This window comes from Coregonus clupeaformis, unplaced genomic scaffold (genome assembly GCF_020615455.1).
Source record: "Coregonus clupeaformis isolate EN_2021a unplaced genomic scaffold, ASM2061545v1 scaf0826, whole genome shotgun sequence".
NCBI lineage: Eukaryota > Metazoa > Chordata > Actinopteri > Salmoniformes > Salmonidae > Coregonus > Coregonus clupeaformis.
Window position 1 is genome coordinate 149,916 of NW_025534281.1, and position 13,637 is coordinate 163,552.

Here is a 13,637-nt window from a genome sequence, read left to right on the forward strand (position 1 = left end):
ACAAGATGCCCTCCCAGATTACCTCGGTCATATGATACATTAAAATCTCCCCCATAATAACCTGTCTGTTTGTCATAAAAATAGCGTCTAGGTTGTTCAGCATTTCCCTCCTTTCCTTGGGTGTCGATGGTGCATATACATTAATTAACCGAAGACATTTGCCCCTCCAATCAATATCTACTATTAAAACCCTCCCGTGTACTGCCGAAAACTTCCCACTATTTTTTAAATCCCTATTTCCACATAGAACACCAACCCCTGTAGAATGCACCCGCCGACACTCCACCTTGACTCTCCCTGAACCCATTCCCTCGTAAATCTTTCCACATCATTTTGATCTTTTAAATGTACTTCTTGTAAAAAACACACAGAGAAGCAAATGGAGGACAAATGGGAAAAAACAGTCGCCCTTTTAACGGGGTTCCTAAGCCCTCTAGCGTTTATGCTAGCTATGTTAAAAAGGGACGACATGGGGAAAGGAGGGAAGCAGACAACTATCTAAATATGACATTAATTTCCAGACTCACTTTAAGTACAGTTCCTCGTTAGGAGGCCTGTCTGGGAAACGGTGGTCCCCAGGGGGAGGACTGTCCACAAAGATGGGGTCGGGAAAACCCTTTCCTCCTCAGTCAGTGTGGGTGCTGGAACACCGCTGGGTGCGAGACCGCTGCTGTCGGTAGAGCTCGCGCCTGACAGGGAAAGCAGAGTCTCCTCTGCGCTGCCCGGGTTTCCCCGCTTTTCTCCTCAGACTCCCCCGCTTGCAAAACAACTGAAAGCGATTCCCCCCAGGGCGGACTCCTCCGTCGCCTCCATGCGGATGAGTGGGGAAACAGGGCTCATCTGCTTCCTCTTGACAGAGCACTTCCTCCTCTCTCCCACCGTGGTCCAGCTCTCCGGAGCAGAGGGCGCGGTGGGCTCTCCTGTAGCCTCCTCCATTTGCTTGCTCCAGCTCCTGTCTCCCGCTCCGCTCTCCTCATGAGGTGATGATGGCGCCTCACTCCCGCTCTCCTCAGACTCTCGCCGTTCTCTCTCCATCACTAGCTCCTCCACGACCCCCTCAATAGCGCGTAGCTCTATAACTTTTCCCTCATCTGCTCTTTTCCCGCTCACCGCTCTGGCGTAGGAGGGGGCTGCCTTTGGGCAGTGACGGAACAGGTGCTCCTCTGAGCTGCACAGACTGCAGCGCTTAGGCACGGTGCAATCCCTCATTACATGGCCGAGGGCCCCACAGTTTCTGCACCTTGTCTGGGTGCAGGCATCAGCGAGGTGCCCGTACGTGCTGCACTTCCTGCAAAAACGAGGCTGCCCAGCATACATGAGGTAACCCCTGTCTGCACCGATAGAAAAAGACGCGGGAGGATGGAGGTAGCCATCATGGCCGCTCTCCTCTTCCTTTAGCAGCACGCGAAACTGCCTCTTCCCTGTCCAGATGCCTAGGGCGTCCTTAATGTCTCTCACTCCTGGCAAGATGGTCACATACCGGCTGAGGTAGCACACTAGCGTTTCTTCAGTGACCCAGGGGTTGAACATGTGCACCGTTAGCACCCTCAGATTGTGCCTGCACAGGGACTCAACTTGAAAGCTACTGAGGGCGGGTGCTGTCGAGGTTCGCTCGGAAGAGCCCTCTCACCTCCTCCAGCCTGGTGATGGTGTAGAACGACACAACATAAAACTTCTCCGGTGTGTTTTGTTGCAGACAGTGCACATCGTCTGCTGTCAGGCGTAGAGGTCCAAAAGAAACGTCCTTTCCAAAATTAACTCTTTCCATCAACTTTTCTTTTCCAGTCCATTGAAAACGCAGGCGTGTTCTTCAGTCCGGTGGCTGCCGACTGTGACGTGGACGATGACGACATCGCTCCACCTTCAGGATCTCCTTGGTACTGCAACTTGATCTTGATCTTAGCCAAAAAGGCCGGAAGCGATACCGCAATGCTTTCGGGAGGAAGGTGCCGTTCTCGGGCACGTCATATTCGATGAGCGTTTACACAAAACGTAGCTCTGTAAACTGTCCGCCAAATATCAAAGATAATGATTTAAAGAAAATCGTGTCATAGATTGGGAGTTGATCAACGTTGGGAATAACCACTTTTGACTGTTACAAAGTAACAAATTGGTAGGATCGGAAGTCACGTGGTCATCTGACCTCCAATCGGAAACGACAGAAAGTGTTTATAAATTAAATCCAGATTAACAGCTAAATCGGAATAATAATATATGAAATACGGGTGGGGGAATCAATTTAGAGATAATAATATAGACATAACATTTGATCTTATATCACATATCTCTGGTAGCGTTGATGCCACAAGGGAACTGAAGCAATTGTCCACTTGGTGGCGCAAGTGTTCCACCGACCGTCGCGTTTTCCAAGCAGTCCTGTGTGGTCCATCCAACTACATTTGAATGTTGAACCACTTGACTTCAATACATCATCAACGCAAATAATATGAACAATAAAAATAGCCTGTCTTTATTTTATATGTCGGTAGAGCCTTGTATGATAAGACCACGGTGAAGAGGCCTTCATAAAGTTGCCCTCCTAAATTACTAGAGGCCAAACTTCAAAGATGTCCATGGCACTGGACTGCAGTAAGAGCTATGCCTACAGTGCGGCCTACGGAGCGGTCCTGGTGTATGGTCCTGGCTGCCTAAATGTTTCCTCCGCATAATAAACTGTACAAACATGGCACTTTAGAGGGTTACTTTTACAATTAGCCTTACTGAGCCACTACAACAAACTTCCTATCATGGACATGAAATGCCATTAGGCCTAATGAAGATACCGTATATGGAAGTTAGTTAGTTGGTGTCTTGTAAATCAACTGGTATGCGCAATAGGGTTTAATATTTCCCCGGTGTTTTACAAATGTTCCATCCCGAGAATAAATCACTTTTCTCCTGCTGTGTGAGACTGCTGTCTCCTGGCTATCAGCCCTGTCTCTGTGTTTGACCAAAACTGGCTCTCCTTCAGCGCCATGGAGTGCACAGGTATTACGGTTGCTGTCCTTTCAGCACAACAAGCCTTTCACATCTGATGTGACACTGTTGTTGTCTCTATTGGTGATAGTGTGATAGTGGTGCTGGCTACCATTAGCTGTGCAAACAGTGCATTATGTAATCAAATCAAATTGTATTGGTCACATATACATATTTAGAAGATGCTATTGCGGGTGTAGCGAAATGCTTGTGTTTCTAGCACCAACAGTGAAGTAGTATCTAACAATTCACAACAATACACACAATACACTCAAATCTAAAAGTAAAAGAATGGATTGAAGAAATATATAAATATTAGGATGAGCAACGTCGGTGTGGCATAAACTAAAATACAGTAGAATAGAATACAGTATATACATATGAGATGAGTAAAGCAAAAATATGTAAACATTATTAAAGTGACTAGTGTTCCATTATTAAAGTGGCCATTGATTCCAAGTCTATATATGTAGGGCAGTAGCCTCTAAGCTGCAGGGTTGCGTAACCGGGTGGAAGCCGGCTAGTGATGGCAGGTGAGTTACTGCCGCTCTGATATCCAAAAGTTATTTCCAGCTGTAATGTCATAACACAAAAAAAATACTGGCCAAATAATGTAAGAAATACTGCAAAGTTGCTTAGGAGCTAGAAACAGAGCTGCCATATCTGTCGGCGCCATCTTCAAAATTATATGTGTCATGTTGTGTCAATGCGGGTTCTGTCTGTGTGCGCGGCAGCCCGAAGCGCGATCTGTTTGATTCATTCATAATGTCATCAAAAAGCATTGCTCCTCCTTCACTAGAACATTCCGACTACAGAATATATAATGTCTGGCGTATTAAGTGAAGCTATGTTTTCTGTTATTTTCATTATATATATTTTTTATTCAACGTATTGGTAGATTTTTGGTCCCTCTGAAGGCCTAGGTCCTATAGTCACGGTTCGCCACTGGATCTAAGTGAAGGCTTAAATTAAACCTGGCCAGAGGCAGGTTTAACTTCAGATTAATGGATGTTGGCCCCCAGGTTGACCTTGATAATGAGAGAAAATGGATTACCTGGACTATTTCAATGATCTCAGAACAATTAGTGTTTTAAGAAGAGTCTTTGATCCTGTGTTTTAATATTTATTTATTTTTTTAGTTCATAGTGTTTAGAATGGTATCATGTTAGGGGTTAAGACAATGGGATGATTCTGGAAGGTGTTCAAGGAAAGACAATTTTCAGAAAGTGTCACACTTTGCCAATACTCACCTTACTTAAAAGTACAAAAATATCCTTCAGATATTCAGTCAGTTTATCTACTGTTTTATTATTTCTCAAGTGGATGTAAACTCTGTTGTAGGCAATCATTTGGAAAGGTGGAATTATTTAATATTATGTTATGTTAATAATACTAATAATTACAATTTACCACTATCAAAAGGAACAATGTATTTATACCTCTAGATTTATATTTGACTATGAATGAGTTTTTCTAGCCATTTATTACTGTGTTGATAATTTATTTGAAATATTGATAATGCTTTTTATATACATATACAGTACCAGTCAAATGTTTGGACACCTACTCATTCAAGTTTTTTTATTTTTTTTATTTTTTTACAATTTTCTACATTGTAGAATAATAGTGAAGACATCAAAACTATGAAATAACACATGGAATCATGTAGTAATCAAAAAAGTGTTAAACAAATCAAAATATATTTAATATTTGAGATTCTACAAAGTAGCCACCCTTTGCCTTGATGACAGCTTTGCACAATATTGCATTTCAATTAACAGGTGTGCCTTGTTAAAAGTTAATTTGTGGAATTTCTTTCCTTTTTTATGTGTTTGAGCCAATCAGTTGTGTTGTGACAAGGTAGGAGTGGTATACAGATAGTCCTCTTTGGTAAAAGACCAAGTCCATATTATGGCAAGAACAGCTCAAATAATCAAAGAGAAACGACAGTCCATTACTTTAAGACATGAAGGTCAGTCAATCCGGAAAATGTGAAGTTCTATTAAAGTTTCTTCAAGTGCAGTCGCAAAAACCATCAAGTGCTATGATGAAACTGGCCCTCATGAGGACCGCCACAGGAAAGTAAGACCCAGAGTTACCTCTGCTGCAGAGGATAAGTTCATTAGAGTTACCAGCCTCAGAAATTGCAGCCCCAATAAATGCTTCACAGAGTTCAAGTAACAGACACATCTCAACATCAACTGTTCAGAGGAGACTGCGTGAATCAGAACTTCATGGTTGAATTGCTGCAAACAAACCACTACTAAAACATACCTAGTCCCCTGAATACAAACCAAGTAATCTTACATTCAGTGGCTTGGAAAGTATTCACCCCCCTTGGCATTTTTCCTATTTTATTGCCTTACAACCTGGAATTAAAATGGATTTTGGGGGGTTGTATCATTTGATTTGCACGACATGCCTACCACTTTGAAGATGAAAAAAAAATGTTTTTGTGAAACAAACAAGAAATAAGAAAAAAAAACAGAACTTGAGCGTGCATAACTATTCAGCCTCTCTGATTAATGCCCTCCTTGCCTGGTCCGTGAGTTTTGGTGGGTGGCCCTCTCTTGACAGTTTGGTGTGGTGCCATATTCTTTGCATTTTTAATAATGGATTTAACGGTGCTCCGTGGAATTTTCAAAGTTTCTGATATTTTTTTGAACCCAACACTGATCTGTACTTTTCCACAACTTTGTCGCTGACCTGTTTGGAGAGCTCCTTGGTCTTCATGGTGCCGCTTGCTTGGTGGTGCCCCTTGCTTAGTGGTGTTGCAGACACTGTGCTCGCATATTCCCTTAAAGACCTTTGCTTGAAAACGAGAAAAAACGGCAGTAGTACGGTTTGTTCATTTTGAGACGCCATAGACCCCTTTCTGTGTTAACAAACATAGCTGCAAGAGGGGGATGGGCGCGAGTTGGTGGCAGAACAAGGGGGAGTTCTTATAGAACGGCAGCAAAAAAAGCCTCTATTTACATGTTGCTTAAGAGTGCATTTCACACTACATTGGATTATAATTGGATTTTAAAGCTCGTATGAATGTCCTGCTTAATATAATGTTTGTGGCATCATCACAAATCAACTGCATGGCTCTTTGGCTAGCTTTTGCTACAGCCGATATCAATCAGCATACGCATTCTAGCTAACAACTGCTGCATCGAAGGTATTTTGCAAAGATCACACACAACCAAATATAATCATAGCGACTGTTCAAGCAAGAATCAAAACATAATTGTAAGTGTATGAGAACCCAATAAAGTTATTTTGTTTAGAAGTAATACAAATGTAAATCTAGACTACTGCCGTCAAGAGTCGCACGCATCTGTTTGTGACGTCAGTGTGTCATGTACTGGAAAAGGGTCTATAGCAGGGGTGTCAAACGTACGGCCCGCGGGCCGGATCAGGCCCGCAAACGGCTTTAATCCGGCCCACGAGATGATTTTGAAGAAAACATTTTAAGTATAAAAATGCGCTGCAATTTTTCAATAAAATAAACTGCTGTTCCAATTGCGTCCACTGGATGGCGCAATAGCAATTGTGTTAAGCAAGCAAACTGTTTATACCGGGGCAGAGCAAGTAAGTCAAGCACGTGCAGCCAATGAGCTACTTTGTTTTGCCCGCGATATTTATTACGGCTTCTACATTTAACATTATGTGCTTTGGCACCCTCATTGCCCCAATATGTCTCTGTCAAAAAAGAGAAAAGTGGACGCAGAGTGCAGAGTGTTCCAAGAAAAATGGTCATCCTATTTAATCACGGAATTGAATGGGAAAGCTGTATGTTTGGTGTGTTCAGAGCATGTTGCATTGCTGAAAGAATATAACCTTCCGTCGCCACTATGTGAGTCTTCATGCCGACAAATATGACAACTTTCAAGGACAGCGGAGATGAGAGAAGGTGAATGAGCTGTTGGCGGGTCTGAAGAAACAGCAGTCTGTGTTTACTCACAGCCGAGACATCAGTGACGCTGCAGTGAAAGCTAGCTACCTCATTGCTAATGAAATCGCAGTGGCTTCAAAACCATTTAGTGAGGGTGAATTTGTAAAAACATGCATGATGAAGGCAGCGGAGATTGTGTGCCCTGAAAAGCGGCAGGCTTTTGCAAATATCAGCCTGACAAGAAACACAGTTGCAGACAGGATTTCCGATCTTTCAGTGGATTTGGACAGCCAGTTGAAGCAAAAAGTAAAGTCATTTATTGCGTTTTCGGTTGCAATTGATTTATTTTTTTATTTTTTTATTTCACCTTTATTTAACCAGGTAAACCAGTTGAGAACAAGTTCTCATTTACAACTGCGACCTGGCCAAGATAAAGCAAAGCAGTGCGATAAAAACAACAATACAGAGTTACATATGGGGCAAAACAAACAAAGTCAAAAAATACAACAGAAATACATATAATATACAGTGTGTGCAAATTTAGCAAGTTATGGAGGTAAGGCAATAAAATAGGCTATAGTGCAAAAAAATTACAATTAGTATTAACACTGGACTGATAGATGTGCAAGAGATGATGTGCAAATAGAGATACTGGGGTACAAATGAGCAAAATAAATAACAATATAGGAATGAGGTAGTTGGGCGGGCTAATTTCAGATGGGGTGTGTACAGGTGCAGTGATCGGTAAGGTGCTCTGACAACTGATGCTTAAAGTTAGTGAGGGAGATAAGTGTCTCCAGCTTCAGAGATTTTTGCAATTTGTTCCAGTCATTTGCAGCAGAGAACTGGAAGGAATTGCGGCCAAAGGAGGTGTTGGCTTTGGGGATGACCAGTGAGATATACCGGCTGGAGCGCAGACTACGGGTGGGTGTTGCTATGGTGACCAATGAGCTAAGATAAGGCGGGGATTTGCCTAGCAGTGATTTATAGATGGCCTGGAGCCAGTGGGTTTGGCGACGAATATGTAGTGAGGACCAGCCAACAAGTGCGTACAGGTCACAGTGGTGGGTAGTATATGGGGCTTTGGAGACAAAATGGATGGCTCTGTGATAGACTACATCCAATTTGCTGAGTAGAGTGTTGGAGGCAATTTTGTAAATGACATCGCCGAAGTCAAGGATCGGTAGGATAGTCAGTTTTACGAGGGCATGTTTGGCAGCATGAGTGAAGGAGGCTTTGTTGCGAAATAGGAAACCGATTCTAGACTTAACTTTGGATTGGAGATTCTTAATGTGAGTCTGGAAGGAGAGTTTACAGTCTAACCAGACACCTAGATATTTGTAGTTGTCCACATACTCTAGGTCAGACCCTTCGAGAGTAGTGATTCTAGTCGGGTGGGCGGGTGCAAGCAGCGTTCGGTTGAAGAGCATGCATTTAGTTTTACTAGTGTTTAAAAGCAGTTGGAGGCTACTGAAGGAGTGTTGTATGGAATTGAAGCTCGTTTGGAGGTTTGTTAACACAGTGTCCAATGAAGGGCCAGATGTATACAAAATGGTGTGCGTCTGCGTAGAGGTGGATCTGAGAGTCACCAGCAGCAAGAGCGACGTCATTGATATACACAAAGAAAAGAGTCGGCCCAAGAATTGAACCCTGTGGCACCCCCATAGAGACTGTCATGGGTCCAGACAACAAGCCCTCCGATTTGACACATTGAACTCTATCTGAGAAGTAGTTGGTGAACCAGGCGAGGCAGTCATTTGAGAAACCATGCACGGACATTACAGATGTTGCACAACTGGCCATTTTTTCATCCGCGGAGTTGATGACACATTGACCGTCACCGGGGAGTTTGTGGAGTTGGTGCCGGTGACAGATACAACGACAGCAGCTGATATTTTTACCGCGACTCGTCGGGCGCGCTGGACAGGGTCGGAGTGGACTGGTCCCGCGCTGTCAGCCTGGCTACAGATGGTGCGCCCTCAATGATCGGGAAAAAAGCAGGCGTTGTGACAAAGTTCGAGAGAAAGTGCAATCTGCAAATGGAGGACGTGATTTTTTGACTTTTCACTGTATTTTGCACCAGGAGGCTTTGTGTTGCAAGTCATTAAAGATGGATAACGTCATGAAGGTGGTCATCCAAACTGTTAATTTCATCCGATCCAGAAGCCTGAATCACCGTCAGTTTGACAGCCTTCTCAGACAGAAAGACCACATCTATGGCCTGCCATACCACACTGAGGTAAGATGGTTAAGCCGAGGTGCTGTCCTGAGGCGTTTCTTTGATTTACGAGAAGAAATTGAACAGTTCATGGAAGAAAAGGGCAAACCAGTGTTAGAATTTCATTTAGCAGAATGGATGCCGGACCTTGAATTTATGGTGGATGTTACAGAGCACCTGAATAACTTGAACAAACAGCTGCAAGGGCGCAACAAAGTTGTCACGCATTATTATGACAGCATACGTTCTTTCAAGTTGAAGCTGTCATTGTGGGAGACGCAACTTGCCGGTGGTGATGCAGCTCACTTCCCCTGTCTGAAAAAATGTGTGCGCGACCCAACATGTGGCAGACATGAAGCGGTTCAAAGATAAAATAACTGGACTGTTACGGGAGTTTGAGCAACGCTTTCAGATTTATGTTTATATGTTTTTATGTTGATGTGCTATTGTTTTTTTAATTGATTGTATTTATTTGTATATTTAACCTATTCTTGACTCTGTGGTTCTTGCACTTGTTTGGGGAACAGGATTTCATTATTTTTATCTACATTTCTGCCTGAGAAATGACACCCTGATATAGTTCTGTGATCTGTGATATACTTCTGTGAATCACTGAGGCATTGTGTGTTTGTGTGTTCTTTGTCCTCAGAACTTTCAAATAACTTGAGGTGTTTTATGATTAATAGTGATGTTGTGCTTTTGGACACTGTCGTCAGGCTCCAGCTTTATGTTTATATGTTTTTATGTTGATGTGCTATTGTTTTTAATTGTTTTTATTTTATTTCTATATTTAACCTATTCTTGACTCTGTGGTTCTTGCACTTGTTTGGGGAACAGGATTTCATTATTTGTATCTACATTTCTGCCTGAGAAATGACACCCTGATATAGTTCTGTGATCTGTGAAACAGTTCTGTTAATCACTGAGGCATTGTGTGTTTGTGTGTTCTTTTTCTTTAGAATTTTCAAATAAACTTGACGTGTTTTATGATTAATAGTGATGTTGTGCTTGTACTATTTTGGACACACTGTCCTCAGGCTCCAGCTTTATGTTGTATGTTGATCGTATTAAAACAAAGAAAACAATCTGAAGTTGTTGTTTTTAAGTTATATATACCATGATTTTTCCGGTCCGGCCCACTTGGGAATAGATTTTCCTCCATGTGGCCCCTGAGCTAAAATGAGTTTGACACCCCTGGTCTATAGCCACTTCCTCAAACTAGTCAGAAAACTCAAGAATTCCATCTTTAATGTTGATGTTTTTGCCGAGGAGATCTTAGTCGTGCAATTTTACATTAAACAAAGATGTTTGTCATTAAATGAGAGTCGTTTTCATGCAGATTTTTTAACTGAGAAATACTTTAACAAAGACTTTAATGAAGAATACCTACTGTTGACCAATAACCCCCTTCCCCTTCGGCTACAGACTTCGGCTTGACTCGAGGAAAAAATGTTGTGTGCCAGAACAGCTGAAAAAAACCTTACCAAAAGTCCAAAACGAAAACAAAAAGTCATAATATATGCACAAACTCTTCCGAACTGTTTCGGCTGGAAAGCATGCTGGCGCTTAAAGGCTAACAAAAAGTCTGTCTTACAATGGTTTCAGTAGTCCTACATTGTCACAAGGTATAGATTATACCCCTATTTAGACCTGAAGTAGCACACAGTCTAAATACAGATTAGTGACAATATCGGACGCTTTAAAACCATTTGTAACATAATTATTGTTAGCCCAGCATAAAGTTTGAGCTTTCCTTTCAACACCATGGAGTGAATCCTTACCACTGCTACACCTGGCTATCAGCCACCGGAGCTCAGTCTGGCAGCGAAAAAGTTTATTCAGCCTCATTTACTGCCTTAAAAAAACATAGCTGATATGGCTGACTTGCTTAAACAAATATGGTTTCTACTGACTCCTTGTGTAATTCGATAAGAACCGCCTAGTTAAATAAAGGTTCAATAATAATACAATATGTCCATAATAAAATGGCCACTGTAAAACACATAGGGTGTTCACTCCTTAGGCCTACCTTCCTTTCTGCGTCAGACTTCTGAATCTACTTCTGAAAGTACAATGCTTAGATTCATAATAACATCTCAGATTGAACTCTTCCCAAACAGCGACAGTTTCGTTGCAAACAAGACACACTGTTTTGATACTGGAGAAATATGATACATATATTTGAATAGATCAGTTGGACTATTAATATAGACATTGGTGATTTTACCACTGTAATCAGATGGACATTATTATGTTATGGTCATTGAATTGATTAGCCCACTAACCACGTGTTAAATGTGTAGTGTAGCTTCACTGTGTAGGACTATGAATTGGGCAGCTATAGGCTATTTGTTAATAGGCTAATTATGTTCTGGCCCGCAGACTAGCTACAAGCTCAGCAACACATTGACTGGAGGCCAAACCTAGTTGCCAACCCCCGTATATTGTAAATTCAATCTGGCTTTACTTCCAGGCTGTTATGACAGATCTGGCCGTATCTTCTCTCTATGTTTCTAAAGAATACCATGGTACTGGTGCAACTACCATGGTGTGTTCGTGACATGGTAGTACCATGAAATAAATACCATGGTACTATCATGTTCTTTTGGTCACTACAGTGTCATGTTCTTCGAACCATTCCTGGACAAGCCTTGTTGCATGGGGTATAATCCTGCTGAAAAAAATATATTTGCAGATGGATAACTGCTGCCATGAAGGGATGCACCTGATTGGCAATGATGTTTAGATATCCTGTGGCATTCAAAATGTTGCTCCACCTTCATCAAGGGGCCCAATGTGTGCCATGAAATCACACCCCACACCACCACCACCATCCTGCAATGCTGACACACGGCATGGATGCATGTACAGTGGGGAAAAAAGTATTTAGTCAGCCACCAATTGTGCAAGTTCTCCCACTTAAAAAGATGAGAGAGGCCTGTAATTTTCATCATAGGTACACGTCAACTATGACAGACAAAATTAGATTTTTTTCTCTCCAGAAAATCACATTGTAGGATTTTTAATGAATGTATTTGCAAATTATGGTGGAAAATAAGTATTTGGTCAATAACAAAAGGTTCTCAATACTTTGTTATATACCCTTTGTTGGCAATGACACAGGTCAAACGTTTTCTGTAAGTCTTCACAAGGTTTTCACACACTGTTGCTGGTATTTTGGCCCATTCCTCCATGCAGATCTCCTCTAGAGCAGTGATGTTTTGGGGCTGTCGCTGGGCAACACAGACTTTCAACTCCCTCCAAATGTCACGATCGTCTTGAAAATGAGCAGACCAATACGCAGCGCGTTGAGCGAACATAATGACTTTAATAAGTAAAGCACGAAACACAAAACTAAACACGATCGTGAAGTCCAAACAGAAGCACTGACAGAAACACGGAACAAGGAACACGGAACAAAAACCCACAAACACAAGGTGAAAACACACAGTATAAATATGGCTCCCAATCAGAGATAACGAGCCGACAGCTGACACTCGTTACCTCCGATTGGGAGTCATTGAACAAACATAGACATAGACAACCTAGAACATAACACAACCCAAAACCAAAACACAACCAAATAAACACACCCTGGCTCAAAAATACACAGTCCCGGAGCCAGAGCGTGACACCAAAGATGTTCTATGGGGTTGAGATCTGGAGACTGGCTAGGCCACTCCAGGACCTTGAAATGCTTCTTACGAAGCCACTCCTTCGTTGCCCGGGCAGTGTGTTTGGGATCATTGTCATGCTGAAAGACCCAGCCACGTTTCATCTTCAATGCCCTTGCTGATGGAAGGAGGTTTTCACTCAAAATCTCACGATACATGGCCCCATTCATTCTTTCCTTTACACGGATCAGTCGTCCTGGTCCCTTTGCAGAAAAACAGCCCCAAAGCATGATGTTTCCACCCCCTTGCTTCAGAGTAGGTATGGTGTTCTTTGGATGCAATTCAGCAGTCTTTGTCCTCCAAACACGACGAGTTTAGTTTTTACCAAAAAGTTCTATTTTGGTTTCATCTGACCATATGACATTCTCCCAATCCTCTTCTGGATCATCCAAATGCACTCTAGCAAACTTCAGACGGGCCTGTACATGTACTGGCTTAAGCAAAGGGACACGTCTTGCACTGCAGGATTTGAGTCCCTGGCGGCGTAGTGTGTTACTGATGGTAGGCTTTGTTACTTTGGTCCCAGCTCTCTGCAGGTCATTCACTAGGTCCCCCCGTATGGTTCTGGGATTTTTGCTCACCGTTCTTGTGATCATTTTGACCCCCACGGGGTGAGATCTTGCATGGAGCCCCAGATCGAGGAGATTATCAGTGGTCTTGTATGTCTTCCATTTCCTAATAATTGCTCCCACAGTTGATTTCTTCAAACCAAGCTGCTTACCTATTGCAGATTCAGTCTTCCCAGCCTGGTGCAGGTCTACAATTTTGTTTCTGGTGTCCTTTGACAGCTCTTTGGTCTTGGCCATAGTGAAGTTTGGAGTGTGACTGTTTGAGGTTGTGGACAGGTGTCTTTTATACTGATAACAAGTTCAAACAGGTGCCATTAATA